The sequence below is a fragment of the Moschus berezovskii genome, chromosome 9 (assembly GCF_049115385.1).
Source record: "Moschus berezovskii isolate FMDL1 chromosome 9, NW_MosBer_1.0, whole genome shotgun sequence".
NCBI classification, from domain to species: Eukaryota; Metazoa; Chordata; class Mammalia; order Artiodactyla; family Moschidae; genus Moschus; species Moschus berezovskii.
Genome location: NC_142468.1, coordinates 77573490 through 77591880, shown reverse-complemented (window position 1 = coordinate 77591880; position 18391 = coordinate 77573490). Strand labels below are relative to the sequence as shown.

Below are 18391 nucleotides of genomic sequence, written 5' to 3'. Positions count from 1 at the left end.
ATGCATTCAACATACAGACACAGAAACTTGAGTCAATATATTAAGCTGTATATTCATTTCTTCATTATTGTAAGTATCCATCTGTATCTTGCTATACATCTACCCACCCAAACACACATATCCATCTATTTGCCCATCCATTAACCTAATAATTTATTTATCTTTATATTCAACTCTTTACAATCTATTTATCTATCAATATATACATCTGTCCTTATCTAAACCCAAGCTATATAATATTACATACAATATTAGGCAAATTTTGACAATGCCAGCCAACTGGATAATTGGAAAACAAACTATAAATGGTTGCAAGTATTTACTTTTAAGCATTAACATTTTTCCTATGTATAACTCTCAGAATGACAATAGTCAATTTGCTCTTAAAGGCAATTTAGCTGTTGTCCAATAGATAGAGGAGAAGAGAGACAGAAAGAGAAGAGGCACTTTCTTAGTAGGACTCTATCATCTTGCTGCTGCTGCTGCTAAGTCACTTCAGTCATGTCCGACTCTGTGCGACCCCATAGATGGTAGCCCACCAGGCTCCGCCGTCTCTGGGGTTCTCCAGGCAAGAACACTGGAGTGGGCTGCCATTTCCTTCTCCAGTGCCTGAAAGTGAAAAGTGAAAGTGAAGTTGCTCAGTCGTATCCGACTCTTTGCGACCCCATGCACTATCATCTTAAAGGTATACAAACTTGGGAAAGTCACCTTATTTCCTGATTCTTAGTTTCATCATCAGTAAAATGAATAGATATTACTAGGTTATTTCTATGTTCTGAAGTCTCTAGTTATTAGGTATATCAACTAAGTTGAAGGAGCATTGTTTCATAGATTTCTTAAGTCAAATACTGTTTTGTTTTTTTTTTTACTTTACAATATTGTATTGGTTTTGCTGTACATTGACATTAATCCCCCCCTGGGTGTACATGTGTTCCCCCAATACTGTGTTTAAGCATAAGGATCTTTTAGGAACTTAATGTTTACAATATGGCATTTGATTACAAAATGATACAGTAAATATCATGGTACCAAAATAGCGTACTGGTTAGAAAACAAACAGTTTGTAGGTGAATGATCTAAAGAAAGAAAGTGAAAGTGTTAGTGGCTCAGTTGTGTCAGACTTTTCATGACTCTATTGTCTGTAGCCTGCCAGGTTCCTCTGTCCATGGGTTTTCCCCAGCAAGAATACTGGAATGAGTTGTCATTTCCTTCTCCAGGGGATCTTCCTGACCCAGTGATCGAACCCAGGTCTCTTGCAGTGCAGGCAGATTGTTCACCTTCTGAACCACCAGGGAAACCTGAGTGATCTAAATTCTGCCTTAAAAAACATGACCTTGAAAAGTTACCATGTCAGTGGATCTTAGTTTCATCTTCTGTAGATCAAGAATGTGGATGGGATTTGGTCATATTACTCCAGAGTCTTTCTATATGAATATGATTATAAGAATTTTCTTAGTGTTTACTGTACTGTTTTAAAATTGTTTAATCCACACAAGAGGGCATAGGGACTGAAATAAAGAACATTATTATTTTTATTGATGATAGGTTCAGTTCAGTTCAGTTCAGTTCAGTCGCTCAGTCGTGTCCGACTCTCCGCGACCCCATGAATCACAGCACGCCAGGCCTCCCTGTCCATCACCAACTCCCGGAGTACACTCAAACTCATGTCCACAGAGTCGGTGATGCCATCCAGCCATCTCATTCTCCGTCGTCCCCTTCTCCTCCCGCCCCCAACCTTTCCCAGCATCAGAGTCTTTTCCAGTGAGTCAACTCGTCTCATGAGGTGGCCAAAGTATTGGAGTTTCAGCTTTAGCATCAGTCCCTCCAATGAACATCCAGGATTGATCTCCTTTAGAATGGACTGGTTGGATCTCCTTGCAGTATAAGGGACTCTCAAGAGTCTTCTCCAACACCACAGTTCAAAAGCATCGATTCTTCGGCGATCAGCTTTCTTCACAGTCCAACTCTCACATCCATACATGACCACGGGAAAAACCATTGCCTTGACTAGACGGACCTTGGTCGGCAAAGTAATGTCTCTGCTTTTTAATATATTATCAAGGTTGGTCATAACTTTCCTTCCAAGGAGTAAGCGTCTTTTAATTTCATGGCTGCAATCAGCATCTGCAGTGATTTTGGAGCCCAAAAAAAACAAAGTCTGACACTGTTTCCACTGTTTTTCCATCTATTTCCCATGAAGTGATGGGACCAGATGCCATGATCTTTGTTTTCTGAATGTTGAGCTTCAAGCCAACCTTTTCACTCTCCTCTTTCACTTTCATCAAGAGGCTTTTGAGTTCCTCTTCACTTTCTGCCATAAGGGTAGTGTCATCTGCATATCTGAGGTTATTGATATTTCTCCCAGCAATCTTGATTCCAGCTTGTGCTTCTTCCAGCCCAGCGTTCCTCATGATGTACTCTGCATATAAGTTAAATAAGCAAGGTGACAATATACAACCTTGATGTACACCTTTTCCTATTTGGAACCAGTCTGTTGTTCCATGACCGGTTCTAACTGTTGCTTCCTGACCTGCATACATAGGTTACAAAATATTAAATAGTAAACATCCTCACCAAGAAACTGCAGTATTTTTTCTGACCTTTGAACTAAAATGTTATTCATCAACAATAAAAAATTCCACTATTATTTCAGTGTACAAGTGTTGGTACTTTCACATTTGTTCCTTTTCTTAATCATAAGAGACTGTAAGGAAATCCACTCTTTCCTGAAACATGTGAATGTCTTAATACTCAAATAAATACCTACATCTGACAATGGTTGAATATTCTAAAAAGTGAGTCCTTGTGAGGTAAAATTTTGGATATTGGTTTGATAATGTTCCATCGTAAATATTATGCTGTGTGAGGAACTCTTAATATGACCAAAACTCAGTAACTGATGAGACTGATGATGAAAACAGTTCTGCCATGAAATATGTGATTTCTTGCACTAGCATGACAATGTTGACCAACAAAGTAAATGCTCATTTTTGTATGCGCAAAAGCAAATCAAGGGCTATGATCAGTCTTGCTAGACTTCAAGACACGGTTGCTAAGTTTTCTCATGGAATCCTTGACATCCTTATTTCTAAGGGTGTAGATGACTGGATTTAAGAGGGGAGTGAAAATGGTATAAAATACTGAGAGAACTTTGTCTATTGGGACATTTGTGAAAGGCCACACGTAAATGAAAATGCATGAGCCAAAGAAAAGAGTCACCACAGTGAAGTGGGCACTGCAGGTGGAGAGAGCTTTGGAGGACCCACCCGAAGAACGTTGCCTAACAGTGACCAAGATGACAGAGTAGGAAATCACCAAGAGAACGAAGCACACTAGGGCAATCAGGCCACTGGTTGAGATCATGAACACTCCTAGAATGTATGTGTATACGCAGGCAAGTTTAATCACTAAGGGAAGATCACAGAAGAAACTGTCCACTTCATTGGGCCCACAGAAGGGCAGATTCACAGTAAATGCGAGCTGACTCATAGTGTGGAAGATGCCAACAGTCCAGGAAAGTGTCACAAGCCCAAGGCACGTTTTCCAGTTCATGATGGTTAAATAGCGTAAAGGCTTACAAATAGCTACATACCTATCAAAAGACATGGATATCAGCAGCACAATCTCAACACCCCCTAAGAGATGCAGGAAGAATATCTGGGTGATGCAGCCTTCAAAAGAGATGACCTTAGGCTCCCTGAAGAAATCTGCAATCATTTTGGGAGTGGCAAATGAGGCCAGAGACACGTCAATGAAGGAAAGGTTGCCCAGCAGAAAGTACATGGAGGAGTGCAGGCGTGGCTCTGACACAATGGTGAGCACAATGAGGAAGTTCCCCAGCACAGTGGCTGCCTAGACTACAGAGAAAAACAGGAAATAGACGATCTGGAGTTCCCAAGAACTGGAAAGACCCTGTAGTGTGAATTCAGTTATGACCGACTGATTATTCCAGGCCATTCAGTTTGATTTCAGGAAGGACTCTGGCTTCCTGATGGAGGAGAATGAGGAAAAATACAGTGATTAAATACAAAATGAGATTTTTCTGCATGAAATAATATAGGGGTTTCCCTCCAGCAGATAATAGTTTTCTGTTGTATTATTCTTCTGTTCACATTGCTCAAATATTTCCTCCGTGACCTTTCCAGATATTTTAACTAACTAATTAAAATATAAGTTCAGGTTAATTCTTATGATTTTGCAATTTGCTTAAAGTATGATGCCAATCTTTGTAAAATAAATAAAAATTCAGTTATTTGAATATTACTCCTTAGTTTGTGAAACACAAAAAAATCTCATAGGTAGCTGCCAAGTTTTGAATGGGAAAAGAATGGCAACAAAACATCATGATGCCAGAGAAAGACTGGAGTGAACAATGTTTGAGAATTATGATTGATTATTAGTGGGAACACAATGATGCAAAGGAGGGTAGGCACTGGTTTTTTTTTTTTTTGTAGTTAATTTATTTTTTATTGGAGGCAAATTATTTTACAATATTATATTGGTTGGTTTTGCCATACATTGATGTGAATTTGCCCCGGGTTTACATAAGTTCCCCCTCCTGAACCCCCCTCCCATCTCCCTCCTCCCTTTATCCTCCCTCTGGGTCATCCCCGCATGCCAGCCCCAAGCATCCTATAACATGCATTGACCCTGAACTAGTGATTCGTTTCACATATGACAACATAGGTGGTTCAATGCCATTCTCCCAAATCATCCCACCCTCACCCTCTCCCATAGAGTCCCAAAGACTGTTCTATACATCAGTGTCTCTTTTGCTGTCTTGTATACAGGGTTATCATTTGCATCTTTCTAAATTCCATATATATGTGTTAGTATACTGTATTGGTGTTTTTCTTTCTGGCTTACTTCACTCTGTATAATAGGCTCCAGTTTCATCCACCTCATTAGAACCGATCCAAATGTATTCTTTTTAATGGCTGAATAATACTCCATTGTGTATATGTACCAAAGCTTTCTTATCCATTCGTCTGCAGACGGACATCTAGGTTGCTTCCATGTCCTGGCTATTATAAACAGTGCTGCAATGAACATTGGAGTACACGTGTCTCTTTCAATTCTGGTTTCCTCGGTGTGTATGCCCAGGAGTGCGATTGCTGGATCATATGGCAGTTCTATTTCCAATTTTTTGAGGAATCTCCACACTGTTCTCCATAGTGGCTGTACTAGTTTGCATTCCCACCAACAGTGTAAGAGGGTTCCTTTCTCTCCATGTCCTCTCCAGCATTTATTGCATGTAGATTTTTGGATAGCAGCCATTCTGACTGGTGTGAAATGGTATCTCATTGTGGTTTTGATTTGCATCTCTCTGATTATGAGGGATGTTGAGCATTTTTTCATGTGTTTGTTAGCCATCTTTATGTCTTCTTTGGAGAAATTTCTGTTTAGTTCTTTGGCCCATTTTTTTATTGGATCATTTATTTTTCTGGAATTGAGCTGCAGGAGCTGCTTGTATAGTTTGGAGATTAATCCTTTATCAGTTGCTTCATTTGCTATTATTTTCTCCCATTCTGAAGGCTGTCTTTTCACCTTACTTATAGTTTCCTTTGCTGTGCAGAAGCTTTTGATTTTAATTAGGTCCCATTTGTTTATTTTTGCTTTTATTTCCAATATTCTGGGAGGTGGGTCATGGAGGATCCTGCTGTGATTTATGTCGGAGAGTGTTTTGCCTACGTTCTCCTCTAGGAGTTTTATAGTTTCTGGTCTTACATTTAGCTCTCTAATCCATTTTGAGTTTATTTTGGTGTATGGTGTTAGCAAGTGTTCTAGTTTCATTCTTTTACAAGTGGCTGACCAGTTTTCCCAGCACCACTTGTTAAAGAGACTGTCTTTTCTCCATTTTATATTCTTGCCTCCTTTGTCAAAGATGAGGTGTCCATAGATGCGTGGATTTATCTCTGGGCTTTCTATTTTGTTCCATTGATCTATATTTCTGTCTTTATGCCAGTACCATACTGTCTTGATGACTGTGGCTTTGTAGTAGAGCCTGAAGTCTGGCAGGTTAATTCCCCCAGCTCCATTTTTCTTCCTCAAGATTGCTTTGGCTATTCGAGGTTTTTTGTATTTCCATACAAATTGTGAGATTATTTGTTCTAGTTCTGTGAAAAATATCATTGGTAGCTTGATAGGGATTGCATTGAATGTATAAATTATTTTGGGTAGTATACTCATTTTTACAATATTTATTCTTCCAATCCATGAACATGGTATATTTCTCCATCTATTAGTGTCCTCTTTGATTGCTTTCAGTAGTGTTTTATAGTTTTCTATGTACAAGTCTTTTGTTTCCTTAGGTAGATATATTCCTAAGTATTTAATTCTTTTCGTTGCAACAGTGAATGGAATAGTTTCCTTAATTTCTCTTTCTATTTTCTCATTATTAGTGTATAGGAATGCAAGGGATTTCTGTGTGTTGATTTTATATCCTGCAACGTTACTGTAATCATTGATTAGCTCTAGTAGTTTTCTGGTAGAGTCTCTAGGGTTTTCTGTGTAGAGGATCATGTCATCAGCGAACAGTGAAAGTTTTACTTCTTCTTTTCCAATTTGTATTCCTTTTATGTCTTTTTCTGCTCTGATTGCTGTAGCCAAAACTTCCAGAACTATGTTGAATAGTAGTGGTGAGAGTGGGCACCCTTGTCTTGTTCCTGACTTTAGGGGAAATGCTTTCAGTTTTTCACCATTGAGGATAATGTTTGCTGTGGGTTTGTCATATATAGCTTTTATTATGTTGAGGTATGTCCCTTCTATTCCCACTTTCTGGAGGGTTTTTATCATAAATGGATGTTGGATTTTGTCGAAGGCTTTCTCTGCATCTATTGAGATAATCATATGATTTTTATTTTTCAGTTTGTTAATGTGGTGTATAACGTTGATTGATTTGCGGATATTGAAGAATCCTTGCATTCCTGGGATAAAGCCCACTTGGTCATGATGTATGATCTTCTTAATATGCTGTTGGATTCTGATTGCTAGAATTTTGTTAAGGATTTTTGCATCTATGTTCATCAGTGATATTGGCCTGTAGTTTTCTTTTTTTGTGGGGTCTTTACCAGGTTTTGGGATTAGGGTGATGGTGGCCTCATAGAATGAGTTTGGAAGTTTCCCTTCCTCAGCAATTTTCTGGAAGAGTTTGAGTAGAATAGGTGTTAGCTCTTCTCTAAATTTTTGGTAGAATTCAGCTGTGAAGCCGTCTGGACCTGGGCTTTTGTTTGCTGGAAGATTTCTGATTACAGTTTCAATTTCCGTGCTTGTGATGGGTCTGTTCAGATTTTCTATTTCTTCCTGGTTCAGTTTTGGAAAGTTGTATTTTTCTAGGAATTTGTCCATTTCTTCCAGGTTATTCATTTTATTGCCATATAATTCCTGATAGTATTCTCTAATAATCCTTTGTATTTCTGTGTTTTCAGTTGTGATCTCTCCATTTTCATTTCTAATTTTATTGATTTGGTTCTTCTCCCTTTGTTTCTTGATAAGTCTGGCTAGTGGTTTGTCAATTTTATTTACCTTCTCAAAGAACCAGCTTTTGGCTTTGTTGATTTTTGCTATAGTCTCTTTTGTTTCTTTTGCATTTATCTCTGCCCTAATTTTTACGATTTCTTTCCTTCTACTGACCCTGGGGTTCTTCATTTCTTCCTTTTCTAGTTGCTTTAGATGTAGAGTTAGGTTATTTAGTTGACTTTTTTCTTGTTTCTTGAGGTGTGCCTGTATTGCTATGAACTTCCCCCTTAGCACTGCTTTTACAGTGTCCCAGAGGTTTTGGGTTGTTGTGTTTTCATTTTCATTCATTTCTATGCATATTTTGATTTCTCTTTTGATTTCTTCTATGATTTGTTCGTTGTTCAGCAGCGTGTTGTTCAGCCTCCATATGTTGGCATGTTTAATAGTTTTTCTCCCATAATTGAGATCTAATTTTACTGCATTGTGGTCAGAAAAGATGCATGGAATGATTTCAACTTTTTTGAATTTACCAAGGCTAGATTTATGGCCCAGGATGTGATCTATCCTGGAAAAGGTTCCATGTGCACTTGAGAAAAAGGTGAAATTCATTGTTTTGGGGTGAAATGTCCTATAGATATCAATTAGGTCTAACTGGTCTATTGTATTATTTAAAGATTGTGTTTCCTTGTTAATTTTCTGTTTAGTTGATCTATCCATAAATGTAAGTGGGGTATTAAAATCTCCCACTATTATTGCATTATTGTTAATTTCCCCTTTCATACTTGTTAGTAATTGTCTTACATATTGCGGTGCTCCTATGTTGGGTGCATAAATATTTATAATTGTTATATCTTCATCTTGGATTGATCCTTTGATCATTATGTAGTTTCCTTCTTTGTCTCTTTTCATAGCCTTTGTTTTAAAGTCTATTTTATCTGATATAAGTATTGCTACTCCTGCTTTCTTTTGGTCTCTATTTGCATGGAATATCTTTTTCCAGCCCTTCACTTTCAGTCTGTATGTGTCCCTCGTTTTGAGGTGGGTCTCTTGCAGACAACATATATGGGGGTCTTGTTTTTGTATCCATTCAGCCAGCCTTTGTCTTTTGGTTGGGGCATTCAACCCATTTACGTTTAAGGTGATTATTGATAAGTACGATCCCGTAGCCATTTTCTTTATTGCTTTGGGTTCGAGTTTATACACCCTTTCTGTGTTTCCTGTCTAGAAAAGATCCTTTAGCATTTGTTGGAGAGCTGGTTTGGTAATGCTGAATTCTCTCAGCTTTTGCTTGTCTGTAAAGCTTTTGATTTCTCCTTCATATTTGAATGAGATCCTTGCTGGGTACAGTAGTCTGGGCTGTAGGTTATTTTCTTTCATCACTTTAAGTATGTCTTGCCATTCCCTCCTGGCCTGAAGAGTTTCTGTTGAAAGATCAGCTGTTATCCTTATGGGAATCCCCTTGTGTGTTATTTCCTGTTTTTCCCTTGCTGCTTTTAATATTTGTTCTTTGTGTTTGATCTTTGTTAATTTGATTAATATGTGTCTTGGAGTATTTCGCCTTGGGTTTATCCTGTTGGGGACTCTCTGGGTTTCTTGGACTTGGGTGATTATTTCTTTCCCTATTTTAGGGAAGTTTTCAACTATTATCTCCTCAAGTATTCTCTCATGGTCTTTCTTTTTGTCTTCTTCTTCTGGGACTCCTATGATTCGAATGTTGGAGCGTTTAACATTGTCCCAGAGGTCTCTAATATTGTTCTCATTTCTTTTAATTTGTTTTTCTATTTTCCTCTCTGTTTCATTTATTTCTACAATTCTATCTTCTAGCTCACTTATCCTGTCTTCTGCCTCTGTTATTCTACTGTTTGTTCCCTCCAGAGTGTTTCTGATCTCATCTATTGTATTATTCATTGTATATTGACTCTTTTTTATTTCCTCTAAGTCCTTATTAAACCTTTCTTCCATCTTCTCAATCCTTTTCTCCAGGTTATTTATCTGTAACTCCATTTTGCTTTCAAGATTTTGAATCATTTTCACCACCAAAATTCGAAATTCTTTTTCATGTAGATTCCCTATATCTTCCTCTTTTGTTTGTGTTGGTGGGCATTTATCTTGTTCCTTTACTTGCTGGGTATTTCTCTGCTTCTTCATCTTGCTTATAATGCTTTGCTTGGGGTGGCCTTTCCCTCTTCTGGCCGTTTGTGGAGTTCTCTTTATTATGTAGTTTCCTTGCTGTGTGTGGGGTTGGACAGGTGACTTGTCAAGGTTCCCTGGTTATGGAAGCCTGTGTCGGTGTTCTGGTGGGTGGAGCTGGATTTGTTCTCTCTGGAGTGCAATGAAGTGTCCAGTAATGAGTTATGAGATGTCAGTGGGTTTGGAGTGACTTTGGGCAGCCTGTATATTGAAGCTCAGGGCTAGTTTCCTGTGTTACTGGAAAATTTGCGTGGTATGTCTTGCTCTGGAACTTGTTGACCCTTGGGTTTAGCGTAGGTATGGAGACGTTTGATCAGCTCCTATTGATTAATGTTCCCTGGAGTCAGGACTTCTCTGGTGTTCTCAGGATTCAGGCTTAAGCCTCTTGCCTCTGGTTTTTGGTCTTATTCTTGGAGTAGCCTCTAGATGTCTCTATCTGTCATTTCCAAGGTGGTTCCCTCTGTTTTAGCTTCTGTCTGCTGGTCTCTTCAGTGTCTAATTTCCACCCTGATACTAGGGGGTGGGTGGACACTTTTTAAGGCTCAGTTGTTCAGTCTTGTTCTGGGAAGGGAGGAACGCTGCAGTCAATTATCTCTGGCCTCTGTGGGGAGTGCTCGCAGCGTCTCGGCCACACTGGGTTTGTCCCCGCTCACAGCACGTATGCTGTCCCAGTCTACACTGCACAGGCTCTAGGTTGCTCTGCCGGGAACTGTCCGAGGCCGGCACCGGGTTGTATGCACTTCCCAGGTCTGAGTGGCTCAAGTTCAGGTTCTCAGGTACTCCACAAAGGCGCAGACTTGGTTGGGCCTGCGTTTTGTGCCTTCCCCGGTCCGAGCAGCTCAGGGGACCAGGTGTTTGGCGAGCGCGATCTCTGCGACTTATTGCCTCCCCAGTCCCCGCCACTCAGTTTTCTGGGTGTACAACCGGCGCACCTTCTCAGGGGGATATCGACCGGCCCGAGCCCAAGAAGTCCTGAATAGCAACAAGCCTGCCTGCAGTTTGTATCGGATGCATTTCTGGGGCCGCGGTTGCCCGCTCCGGCTCTGGCTGCGCTCCCTGCCTGTCTCGGCGGGGAATGGGGGATGGGCCGACCGCAGCCGGCTCGCTCTGCTCAGTCCTTTATTCTGTGAGCGGGGTTGGCGGAGTCATAGGTTAGAACTTTCCGCCTTTTCGTGGGGAAGCTATCCCACAGTCTGCTTTGCTCCCCCCAGTTCTCTCAAATTGTTCTCGCGGCATTCAAGCCCAGTCCTCTCTCTAAGCAGTTCAGCTGGCTCCTCCCTTCCCAGCCCCCGCTTGCTAATGGCGTATGCAGGCGTCTGCGCTGCTTCTCCGCTGGGAGTTACCGTTTGGCGGGTAATCTGTGGGTTTTAAAAAAATCTTAAAAAAAAAAGAGGGTTATGTGGCCCTCTGAGCTTCCAAGGCTCGCCACAGAATCGCCAGTGAGAATGTTTCCTGGTGTTTGGAAACTTCTCTCTTTTTAAAGCCTCCCTTCCCGGGACAGAGCTCCGTCCTTACTTCTTTTGTTTCGCTTTTTATCTTTTATGTTTTTTCCTACCTCCTTTCGAAGACAATGGGCTGCTTTTCTGGGTGCCTGACGTCCTCTGCCAGCATTCAGAAGTTGTTTTGTGGACTTTACTCGCGTTCAAAAGTTCTTTTGATGAATTTGTGGAGGAGAGAGTGGTCTCGCCGTCCTATTCCTCTGCCATCTTGTTCCTCCCCAGCGGCACTGGTTTTTTTTTTTGCAATGACTGGGGTAAGGGAATACAACCTGAAAAAAATGGATACAGAGAAACAGTCTGTTTCAATTTTCTATTAGCCATGGTTCAGAATAAAAATTAAATAACCTCTTATTCTTAGTTCTCCATTTTAGTTATGCAGGCATGTATGATCCTGTTCTATGCCACCAATGCCATATACCTCAAAAGCTCATGAACGTGATATGGTTAAAGCCTGAAGCCTTCATATAGGTCCAAGTATATGGTAAATACAAAATCTCTTAAACACTCTGCTGCCTGAAGTCAGCTATTTTTTAACTGCTGGATTTTATAGATTTTCACCAAAGCAGTTGGCAGCAGGAAACTTCCTATTTCTAGAGTTCACTTAGAAAAAATTGGAAACAGATTCCTGTAGAGACAGAGAAAGATAATGGAGAACCTAGAAGAAGTTACGTAAAACAATATATGCTGTAAACATTAAAACTAGACTGCTTAGGGAAATCCTCACTGAGATCTAAGAAGACTTTACAAAATACACTGAAAGTCAATTGAAATGATGTATACCTAGAATTCACATCAAAGTCCTTTCATCTTGTCATCAAACCAAGTTTTTCTCATCTCTTTTCTTCTCAAAACTCTGCTGTAAGTATGTATTCTAAATAAATTGTTCCAATACTAAGCAAATCTACACAGGCAAGTACTCATACTCTTGACTTTCTGTTTTGATGTTTGGTGCCCTTTCTCTAATTCCACACTGTTCTGACTTTACCCATTTCAGAAACTAGGTTTGCTTCTGCACTCACATACCTGATATTGAAGAGGATGCCTCCAGTATAGCTTACACTTAAATTGGTGTAGCAGAAAGAGCAGTGACTTGGGATTGAGACAATGTGGATTCAAATCTTGTCCTAGATATGCAAGATTAGATAATCCACTGCATTAATGGGTACCTCTGATTCTTCATATGATAATGATGAAGTGGGTTGATCTAGATGGTTTTAGAATTCTTTCCACAGACATATTAACCTTCCGATACTCAACTAGTCCCTGAAAGCAGTGGCGACCACTCCAGGGTGACCTCAGGTCAATCTGCTGCCTAATTTTTGGATAAAAGAGACTCAAATCTTTGAGACCTTTGTATTTTTAACATCTGTACTGATATGAGTGGATTCAATAAATTTCATGGCATGAAAAGAACCAGTTACTCCCTGGAGGAACTAACACATGTTCAAGTTCCAAGGGAATTATTAGAACATTCAACACATCTTGTCCAGGGTTAAAGATAGATCATAAAGTGTCATTATTATTCTTAAATGCTCTCTGTACATGGAGTGAATATGATGGGAAAGATGTAAGGGAGAATCCTTATCTTGGGCCACAGCAAAGATAAGACAAATAGGATCTATTATTTGGCTTGGGGGATACAAATGTTATCTCTCAGTTCATTGAAAAATAAATGAGAATGTGATTCCCTGTTTGAGACCAGAAAAATTCATACTCTTAAAAGAAGTGTTCAGAACCTACATGAGGAAAAGTTTAAAGCCCTCCTACAAGACTAAAATATAGACTTGAACAAATGGAAACATAAACCATGATCTTGAATTAGAATGTACATCACAAAGATGTCAGTTCGCCTTAAATGAATTTATAGAGTTAATGCAATTTAAATATAAATTACACCAGGCCTCTTTGATCTAGATAAACTAACTACAAAATTCATTTGGAAAAATAAAATTCAAACATGCAAGAGGAGCCAGGGAAACATTTTAAAAAATAGAGCAATGGGAAAGGATGAGTTCTAGAGTGCATGAAACCATGCTATAAAGATGCCATAAATAAAACAAATGATATTGATGAATTAATATAAAATCAATTAGAAAAACAAAATTAAAAACCAAGGAATAGGCTTAATTGCACATGGAAATAAAGTATATAAAAAGTGAAGTTTCTAAAATGAGTAGGGGGCAATTAATGCTTTTTTACAAGGGATTTTGAGATAGCTGGATAGCCACCTGGAAAAGAACTGCATTAATTCCTCATAACTTACCTGCCACTATTCAAAATTGGACACATATTTATTTGTAAAACCTGATTTTCTTTTTATATCTAGGGGAGGAAATCATTCCCAACTGTAACTCAAAATTCATTAATAATAAGGGAAAATTGAATATTTTGATTACGAACGTTTTCATGGCAGAAACGCAAAAGCATAGCTGACACAAATGAAAACTTAGAAAAAAATCTAACCTTTAAGGACGAGTCAATGATACATAAAGAGCTAGTGAGCGAGTAAAAAGACCACCAACCATGCAGAGAAACGGAGAAAGATGTGCAAATGTGTTGTTGTTGTTCAGTCGCTATGTTGTGTCCGGCTCTTTGTGACCCTTTGGACTGCAGTGTGCCAGGCTTCCCTGTGCTTCCCTATCGCCCAGAGTTTGTTCAGAGTCATGTCCATTGAGTCAGTAATGCCATCTGACCATCTCATCCTCTGTTGCCCCCTTCTCCTCCTGCCTTCAATCTTTCCCAGCATCAGGGTTTTTCCAATGAGTTGGCTCTTTGAATCAGGTGGCTTAAGTATTGAAGCTTCAGCATCAGTCCTTCCAATGAATATTCAGGGTTGATTTCCTTTAGGATTGACTTTTTTGATCTCCTTGCTGTCTAAGGGACTTTCAAGAGTCTTCTCCAACACCGCAGTTGAAAAGCATCAGTTCTTCAGCTCTCAGCCTTCTTTATGGTCCAACACTCACATCCGTACATTACTGCTGGAAAAACCATAACTTTGACTATATGGACCTTTGTCAGCCAAGTGATGTCTTTGTTTTTTAAAACACTGCTTAGGTTTGTCATAGCTTTTCTTCCAAGGAGCAAGCATTTTTTAATTTCATGGCTGCAGTCACCGTCTGCACTAATTTTAGAGCCAAAGAAAATAAAGTTTGTCACTGTTTTCATTGTTTCCCCAACTATTTGCCATTAAGTGATAGGACTGGATGCCATGATCTTAGTTTTTTGAATGTTGAGTTTTAAGCCAGCTTTTTACTCTCCTCTTTCACCTTCATCAAGAGGTTCTTTAGTTTCTCTTCACTTTCTGTCGTAAGGGTGGTGTTATCTGCATATCTGAGGTTACTATATTTCTCCCGGAAATCTTGATTCCAGCTTGGCATTTTGCATGATGCAAATAAGTACAAGCTATATAAAAGATGTTCAAACTTTAATAAGAAAATGTATTAGGGAATTCCCTGGTGGGTCAGTGGTTAGGACTTGGTGCTTTCACTGTAGTGGGCCCAGAATTTGATCCCTGGTTGGGGAACTAAGATCACATAAGCTACATGGTGCAGCCAAAAAAAAAAAAAAAAGGCATTAAATTGCACTGAGATACTGTTTATCAACTATCATATGCAAAATAATTTATATCAGATAAAAATCTAACAGCTTGGAAACCTACTATAGTTTGAACTTCTTTACACAGGAACTGTATCCCAGTACAGTGGAATGAAAACTGGAACCCTGCTAACTCGCACAGGTCTCTGGAGCTCACACAACTCTGTAACCAAATTTTATTGCTCAAAGCAATTTTCAAGGCCAGCCAAGATCCATGGGGTTGGAAAAATGTCCAGTTTTTATTTGAAGAAGATGTAATATATTCTGCTTGTGATTTCCAATCTATCTCTGTTCACTGTCTGGTTACAATTAGTTACAGTCTTCTGCATGAAAAGTATGCCCAGTAAATTTCAAGACTCCCAAATTCTCAACCATTTGGCTAGAAGTCCAGGGTCTTTTCTTCTGCACCAGCTCCACATATATGTGTATGTGTGTGTAGTTGGTTCCTTGGGTGAAGATCTTCTTCATATGAATCAAAAGACATCTCTGTTCTACTCTCCACACACCCAACCTACAATGATGAGACTCTGATCAGTTAATTGTGACAGACACACCAATTAAAAAAGAAGAGAAACAAAAGGCACATAGTGGGACTTGGCCCATGGCTATTCTAAAATACTTCTGGGGCAGTTTCCCTGGGGCAGGGAATGCGCTTTGACTATGGTTAGGCTCATTATTGTTTCAGATGTTTCTTCTGTTACTTTCTCTCTTTCTTCTTTTGAAATTCTCACCACATGTATGTTATACCTTTTGTAGCAGTCCACAGACTTTGGATATTCTCTCTCTTTTCTTTTTATAAACTTTGTTCTCTTTACTTTTCAAGGTTTCTATTAATATCTGAGGCATCCTCAAGCTAACATATTCTTTCCTCAGCCACATCCAGGGTACCAACAAGCCCATCAGAGGCATTCTTCATTTCTGTTTCAGTGTTTTGATCTATTGCATTACCCTTTTGGTGCTTTCTTAGGATTTCCATTTCTTTGCTTACATTGTCCATCTGTTCTTGCATGTTGTCTACCTTATCCATTAGCATGTACATAACATTTGTTTTAAATTCCCAGTCAGGTAATTCCAATATTCCCAATGTATCTGGTTCTGATGCTTATTCTGTCTCTTCAAACTATGGGTTTTTCTTAAAGTTGTTGTTTTGATTTTGGAATGCCTTGTAATTTTTTTTTTTTGGATGGTCAAACCTGGGTAAAAGGAGCTACCATAAACAGGCCTTGAATAATGTGGTAGTGAAATGCAGGGGTGAGAGGAAGTTTTCTATAGACCCATGATTAGGTCTCAGAGTTTCAGTAAGCCTGTACTTCTGGGTGAACTTCATAAGTGTTTCTCTCTCTTTTTTTTTTTTCCTACCAGCTTGGGTGGGATAGAAAGTCTAGAGTGAGCTAGAGTTGGGATTTTCCTTTCTCCCATACGGAAGGCCAAAGCTGACTAGAGATGGGGTATTCCTCATCCTCTAGGTCAGCTGGGCTCTGATAATATCCTATCAGGTTAGGCTCTGGTTAAATGGTTTCTCCTGGGGCAGACATTGTTAACGTGTGTATGTGTGCTCTGACATATTTCAAAATGGTTCTTTTCCCTCTCCCCCTCTGCTGGAAGCTGGAGGGGATTTTTCTCTGATATACTGTGAGAATCTAGTCTAACTCTTGGAGATAAATAATATAAAATTTTGCTCCTATGATCAGGTCCTCTAGTTTTTAACACTCAAAGTTGTCCATACTGAGCCTCAACAATTAGTCAATTACAGTTCAGATTTTCCCACCCTGTCCTGGTTACCTGGCCATTTCTATCTAAGAGTCTTTGCTCTTATAACTGGTGACTCCTGTATTGCCTGCATTTCTCTCCTTATTGGAGGCAGAGATTTGCCTGTGTCCCATCTCTCTTAATATCCTAGAAGAGTTGTTTTTTGTCTGTTCACCTCCAATATACATTTCTTTATACACACACACTCACATAGTTACATAGTTGACCCTTGAACAACACAGGTTTGAACTGTCAAAGTCCATTTATATGTGAATGTTTTTCAGTAGTAAATATGAGAACACTACACAATTCGAGGTTGGTTGAATCCATGGATGTTGAATGGTGGACACAGAGGGCTTACTAGCAAGTTACACACAAATTTTTGACTTCTTACTCCTAACCCCCATGTTGTTCAAGGGTCAACTGTAGTTTCAAGAGTAAGACATGTGACTTCTTGCAATGTTTTCAAGGTTCATTCAGGTTGTAGCATGTATCACTATTTTATACCTCATTCCATTTCATGGCCAAATAATATTCCATTGTATGGCTATCCAACATATAGTTTATTCATTTATCAGTTTATAGATGTTCCCATATTTTGGCTGTTGTGAATAGTGTTACTACAAACATTTATGTACAAGTTTTTGACACAAAAGGCTGCATATTATATTATTCCATTTGTATGAAATGTCAGGAATAGACAAACGCATTCAGAAAACAGATTACTGATGGTAAGGGCTTGGGGAAAGGAGATTTGGGAGTGTTTGCTCAATAAATATAGGTTTTCCTTTTGGATAAAATGTTCTGGAACATGCAAGGGGATAGTGCCAGTCATTGACAAGAAAATGTTCTGGAACTAGATGGTGGTGATAATTGCACAATACTCAGAATATACTAAATATCACTAAAGATAAACTTTATATTATGTGTATTTTACTGCAAACAAAATTAGTAAGAAGTGAAAAATATCCAAATCCATATAAAGACGGAAATGCATCAAACTTCTTTATTCTCAATCCCTGATGTGGCCAGTGTCAGTCTACTCTGTACTGTTTGATTTTTACAAAATTAAGATCCTATGATGCACGTGACCAACCAGTTTGCTTTTCATTTGATGGTTTACTGTAGACAATGCAGTGTATTCAAATTCAAGTATTTCTTTTCATGACAGCTGTATTTTTTAATGTAAGGGTATTCTGGAACTTAAATAATTCCTCTACTAATAGGTAATCAGATTTTTTCCCCTTATTTTTCCCACTGCTTATTCTGTTAAAATAAATATTTTTGTCATAGTTTAAAGGATCACTGCTTTTATTTCCATGAATTGATTCTCAAAAGAAAGACTTATGAGTCAAATGACATTGAAGAAAAGTATATTTTAATTTTAGAAGTTATTGCCAGGATATTGGGTTTGTTTGTTTTTAACACTGCAGTTTATACATTCATCAATGATATGCGTGTGTGCTAAGTCGCTTCAGTCATATCTGACTCTGTGATACTGCGGACTATAGCCTGCCAGGATCCTCTGTCCATGGGGATTCTCCAGGCAAGAATACTGAAGTGGGTTGCCATGCCCTTCCCCATCCAGAGATCAAACCCCCATCTCTTATGTCTTCTGCATTGGCAGGTAGGTTCTTTACTACTAGTACCACCTGGGAAGCCCTGTCCATGATACAAAATATCCTTAAATATTCTTCTAAATTTTGATCAATTTGATGAGAAAAAATGGCATTGATTTTTATTTTAATATGCAGTTCCCTGGCCATTAATGAGGTTTATTTGTTAAATATTTTTCATAGGTTTATTTGTTATTAGCTATAATTTATTCTAGGAATTACTTATTTAGTTTTTTTTGGGTTTTTTGGCCAATTTTTTTCCCTATTGAAATTTTTTCTTATTAA

At 38.8% G+C, this 18391-nt stretch overlaps 1 pseudogene; it reads right to left on the bottom strand.

Annotated features, from left to right (window-relative positions):
- Positions 1 to 3009: 3009 nt before the first annotated feature.
- LOC148776532 (olfactory receptor 4K3-like) lies at positions 3010 to 4033 on the bottom strand (annotated as a pseudogene).
- Between the last annotated feature and the right edge of the window lie 14358 nt (positions 4034 to 18391).